This window comes from Malus sylvestris, chromosome 15 (assembly GCF_916048215.2).
Source record: "Malus sylvestris chromosome 15, drMalSylv7.2, whole genome shotgun sequence".
In the NCBI taxonomy this organism is placed as follows: domain Eukaryota; kingdom Viridiplantae; phylum Streptophyta; class Magnoliopsida; order Rosales; family Rosaceae; genus Malus; species Malus sylvestris.
In genome coordinates, this window is record NC_062274.1 from 21,298,872 (window position 1) to 21,304,871 (window position 6,000).

Genomic DNA, 6,000 nt, shown 5'->3' on the forward strand with positions numbered 1-6,000 from the left:
AAGCAAGGAGAGCATCCACCGGTAGAAGCTTCAAAACAACAACGGGACGAAGGCAGCCAGCAGCACGCAACAAGGGATGAAGAAAGCAAACACGAAGAAAGTGGCAAAGTTTTGAGCAACAAAGGGAGAAGAACAAATCCTTCAAATGCAGCAGAAGCCCAGATCTCTAATGGCAACGATGTCTCGCGTCCCCCACAAAACCCAGTTCGTTAAGGACTTGGAAACAAAACCCTCTGCGACTAAGCCTCTTTGTTGTCAAAACTCTCAAACAAAGCCCTTGAAGATGCAAGAAGCCCATCTTCACTCCAGAAGCCATACATTGCATGACCAAAGTCGTTGGACAAGAAGGTCACAACAAGAAATGGATCTGGATGAACAAAGTCGGAGAAAGAAGTTGCACCAAAAATTAAAATGCTTCCAGCAAAAGAAAAAACAAAAGCAACCCCGTCGCAGCCATCGTCTTGAATTCAAGAAGAAAAAGTTGTTGACAATAAGAAGAGGCTGCTGGCAGCGGAAAAGAAGACTGTGCCAGTGCCCAAAGTGCACCAAAAATGGTGCAAGCTGCTGCCCATGCCGCAGACAACAAATACCTCGCGTTGATCCTTCGAGTGGAGAGATTTTTCAATGTGACCGGTACACAAGATGGTACACCACATGTCACTATACAAATAGTGGGATATGTGTGCTAAAAAGTTAATAGATTAAAAATTAAAATTTCTCACCACTTCTTTTAGAACGCGTAGTGTACCACTTATATTTCCGTCACACTAAAAAATTTCTCCTTTGAGTGTAGTTTCAAATCCTAAGGTTGATCCTTGAAACAACAACAACAACAACAACAACAACAAAGCATTTTCCCACTAAGTGGGGTCAGCTATATGAATCCTAGAACGCCATTGCGCTTGGTTCTGTGGCATGTCCTTCGTTAGATCCAAGTACTCTAAGTCTTTTCTTAGGGTATCTTCCAAAGTTTTCCTAGGTCTTCCTCTACCTCTTCGGCCCTGAACCTCTGTCCCGTAGTCATATTTTCGAACTGGAGCGTCAGTAGGCTTTCTTTGCACATATCCAAACCATCGTAACCAATTTTCTCTCATTTTTCCTTCAATTTCGGCTACTCCTACTTTACCTTGGATATCTTCATTCATAATCTTATCCTTTCTCGTGTGCCCATACATCCAACAAAGCATCCTCATCTCCGCTACACTCATTTTATGTACGTGTTGATGCTTCACTGCCCAATATTCTGTGTCATACAGCATCCCCGGCCTTATTGCCGTCCTATAAAATTTTCCCTTAAGCTTTAATGGCATACGACAGTCACACAACACGCCTGATGCACTCTTCCACTTCATCTATCCAACTTGTATTATATGGTTGAGGTCTTCATCTAATTCTTCGTTCTTTTGCAAGATAGATACTAGGTAGCGAAAGCGATTGCTCTTTGGTATTTCTCGATCTCCGATCCTCACCCCTAACTCATTTTGGCTTCTATTTGCACTAAACTTGCACTCCATATATTCTGTCTTTAATCGGCTTAGGCGAAGACCTTTAGATTCCAACACTTCTCTCCAAAGGTTAAGCTTCGCATTTACCCCTTCCTAAGTTTCATCTATCAACACTATATCGTCTGCGAAAAGCATACACCAAGGAATATCATCTTGAATATGTTCTGTTAACTCATCCATTACCAATGCAAAAAGGTAAGGACTTAAGGATGAGCCTTGATGTAACCCTACAATTATGGGGAAGCTTTCAGTTTGTCCTTCATGAGTTCTTACGGCAGTCTTTGCTTCATCATACATATCTTTTATAGCTTGGATATATGCTACTCGTGCTTCTTTCTTCTCTAAAATCCTCCAAAGAATGTCTCTTGAGACCCTATCATACTCTTTTTCCAAATATATAAAGACCATGTGTAAATCTTTTTTCCATCTGTATATCTTTCCATCAATCTTCGTAAGAAATAGATTGCCTCCATGGTTAAGCGCCCCTGACATGAACCCAAATTGGTTGTCCGAAACCCGTATCTCTTGCCTCAATCTATGCTCAATGACTCTCTCCTAGAGCTTCATTGTATGACTCATTAGCTTAATACCCATATAGTTCATGCAATTTTGTACGACGCCCTTATTCTTGTAGATAGGCACCAAAGTGCTCTTTCGCCACTCATTTGGCATCTTCTTCATTTTCAAAATCCTATTGAAAAGGTCAGTGAGTCATGCTATACCCGTCTCTCCCAAGATCTTCCACACTTCGATCAGTATATCATCTCGGCCTACTGCTTTTCTATGCTTCATCTTTTTCAAAGCTATAACCACTTCCTCCTTCCTGATTCGGCGGTAAAATGAGTAGTTTCTATACTCTTCTAAGTTACTTAACTCCCCCAAAGAAGTACTCCTTTCATGCCCTTCATTGAAAAGATTATGAAAATAACCTCTCCATCTGTCTTTAACCGCGTTCTCTGTAGTAAGAACATTTCCATCCTCATCCTCATCCCTGAAAAAAAAAAAAAACAGACAACCAAGAAGCAACATGTACCAAGCAACTGATGCACCTCGAGAAAAAAGAACATGCTCTCTTCGCCAAATTCTAGTTAGTGTCTTTTTTCCTGCTCACGGGTACAAGACATGGAGGCCACCTCTTTATATAAGAATTCCACCAAAAGCCTTTTGTGCTAGGAATTCGAATGAGAAGAAAAAAATGGAGATTCAAAAGTTTGCAAAAGAAAACTACAGAGAATAAAAGAAGCTGTCTTCTCAAGTTGCAGGAGGATGATAATTTTTTTATTGTGATCGGAATACGAGTGATACATCAAGTGTTTTTGTATAAATGGTAAGAAATTTTATTTTTGAAGTTATTAACTTTTTAACACACATATTCTACTATTTATATAATGATACGTAATATACTACTCCGTGTTTCGATGACACTATAAAATCTCTCCTGAAGGATTGACACAGAGACAAAGAAAAGATAAGCCTTATCTCAAAGTCTGGAGAACCATGCACGTGGTAGCTAAAGTTAAATTAAAATCTTGAAGCTACGAGTTAAAAGCAAAAGGAAAAAATTGAGTTGAAAAATCAAAAGGAAAGGAGCTGCGACCAAAAGTTTGCTTTTATAACGTCAAAAGTAAATGAAAAGCACGCCACGTGAGTCAAAGACTTGGAAATCCAAGTCTACACTACACGGAGAAGAAACAAGAAGCCTGCAAAGTTCTTAATTAATTGGGAATTGTTGCTGCCCATGTGGGAACCTGGGGAAAGCTACGGGCTCCATGAATTTTGGATCTTATAAAATATAACCTAGGCCAAAATAAATGGGCAAAGCCCAACCGCGAAATTGGATCCCATCCGCATTCATTTTGTAGAGATCCTAGGGATTTTCACATCTTAATCATTTATCGTGTATCTTACGGTCAACAATTATTTAACTTTTTTTATTTAAAATTAAACACAAGTAGTATCTGATGAAAACTGACAGCACGATGTACGATGAACGGTTGGGATGTGAGGATCCCTACAAAGCGGATATGGAGAGGATCCTCTTCCCCCAACGACATCATGGAGACAGTTTCGAACCACTTCAAACTCCCTAGACGTGAACCATCAAAAAGCACAAAGCTCGATGGACTTACACTACGTTAAAAAAATTAGTCAAATTCTTGAAGTGGTCAAATGGTACAAAGTCGCATCAATTTCCAAATGGCACGAAGCTGCTTCAAAATTCAAATAGCACGAAGCCGTATCAAATATCAAATGGCATGAAGCCGTATCAAATACCAAATGAGACGAAGCCGTATCAAATATCAAATGACACAAAGCTGCATTCAATTTCAAATGCTCCTTACCTGCACAAGCTGAAACTGCATACGGCACAAAAAACCAAACAAACACCAATTCAATGAACTATGTCGTTTTGGTTCCATTAAGGATACATAGACAGTCTAGTACCATATTCTAGATGCAACTGCAAAGCCCAAACATAAAATCGAATCCCTAGTTCATTCAACTAAATTCACAAAAATAAACCAAAACACCAAATCCTTTTAGTGGCTCATTCACGCACTAAAAACCCAAACCAAATCAAAAGAACTACGAGTGACTTGATCCCTCAAGGGGGTACATAGGCAATCTAGGGATCGACCTAGGTGCAGTCGCAAAATCAAATAAAAACACTAATTCTCAAATTTCTTTTTTTTTTTCATGTTAGAATCAAAGGGTATTCCTTTCTCAGAAAACGGGTTGTAATTGATAGATGCATGTGGATGCAAATTTTTGCCGTCTTTTCCTTTGAAGAAAATGCACCTACAAAATAATAACACCTAAAATTAAGGCGAAAAGCCTCTTGCGCCCATGATGAATATTGGGGGGGGGGGCTTTGGCCGAAGAATCTCTAATGCCAAAGTTGGAATTTGAAAGAAAATGTGTTTGAGAATTTGTGGGTAGAGAATGGCCTAGCATTTTAGTGGGACAATGTGCCTGTTTATAGGGAAGTGGCCGGCTCTATTTGGAGAATAGGGATTGGCCATATATGGTGGATTTATGAGTATAAGTGCAAGATATTATGTGAAATAATATCTTGCAATTAACTTGGTAATTAATCCTAAATTGAATAGGAAAATTGGGAGTTACCTTTTGAGTGAGGATTTGATGAGGAGTGATGATAGGGATTTGAATAAATACCATTTTGATCACCTTTGACTCTTCCTTGATTAAGTCATTATTGTTTGTTGCATGCGTGTGGGAATCCCGGTGTGCCTCAAGGGTGGTTTTGTCAGTTTTACCCAAAAGTACACATGTCACCTCTATAATTTTCTTGATTATTTTTGTCTCCACAAATGCCCCAACATATGTTGAACTGATCACACGAAAGGGCAACACATGTAGAGATCTTCCCTTGCTTTAGGAAACATAAGATTGTTTCCCATTTTGATGTAGATTCCCATATTAATTGGAAATTAGATCTTTCTAGGAAAGGAAAATAAATCACTTCCAAAGTCTATTTAAGTCTACCTTAAGACGATGATTAAATCAACTTCAAAGAGCAATTTATTCTACCCTACAAGAGAGGAAAATTTAGAGGATATTTGTTCCCTCTCCCTATCAATCTTCTACACTTGCCCGTGGAAATGACCATCTTTCGTTGCTTTCTTCATCTTCACGCCGCACCAAGGTAAGAAAAAAAATCAAATTTTCCTTGTCTTCGTAATTTTTTCGAGCCTCAGGGCTTGAAATTTGGCTCAACGAAGGTTGAGGAAATGTGAAAAATGGTTGGAAAGCCATAGTATGGCTGCTACTATGGGGCCGCTTCATCGGCTCGATGTTGCGGCGACTGGCTGGGCTAGGTGCGACTCGGCTTAAGCTGAGTTGACGATGTGCTAGGTTGAACCTGGCATGGGCCAAGCACGTGTGCAATGGGTTGAACCAAAGAGGCATAGGCTTCCTTCCTTGTTGGGCTTGGGCCCATATGCGCAAAGAGAATGGAAGAGGCGCGAGGGCGCTTGCCCCCTTCCAGTTAAATTGGGCCAGAGGATGAGGACCCAAGGCTTAGTTGGTCATTGGGCCATGGGCCCTGGTGCGTTCTTTTTTTTTTTTAATTTTTTCTAACAATTCTTCCTTGCATCTTTGTAGAATTTCTTCAAGCATGTCTTCTTCAAGCCACAATAGTGATTATGGTGTGCCACCATTGTATTGTCAAGACGGGTCTTTGAATAAGGTGGGCTACTTCAAGGTTGTTCACTTCAAAATTAATTCTAATGACTCATCCAGAGACTTCCTCGAAGCGTATAGGCATGCAATTCAGTCAGGGGTGCGTGTGAAGCGTGCCAAGGAAAATAGCAACCGTGAGCCATGTAGTGGGGCTCGGAGAGCCTTCAAGTTTCACCCCTACTACTTCGTGTTGGGATTTACTTTTCCCATGCCGTGTTTATTCCAAGTTGGGATTTACTTTTCCCATGCCATGTTTATTCCAAGAAATGTTTTGCTCCATGAGTGTGCCCTT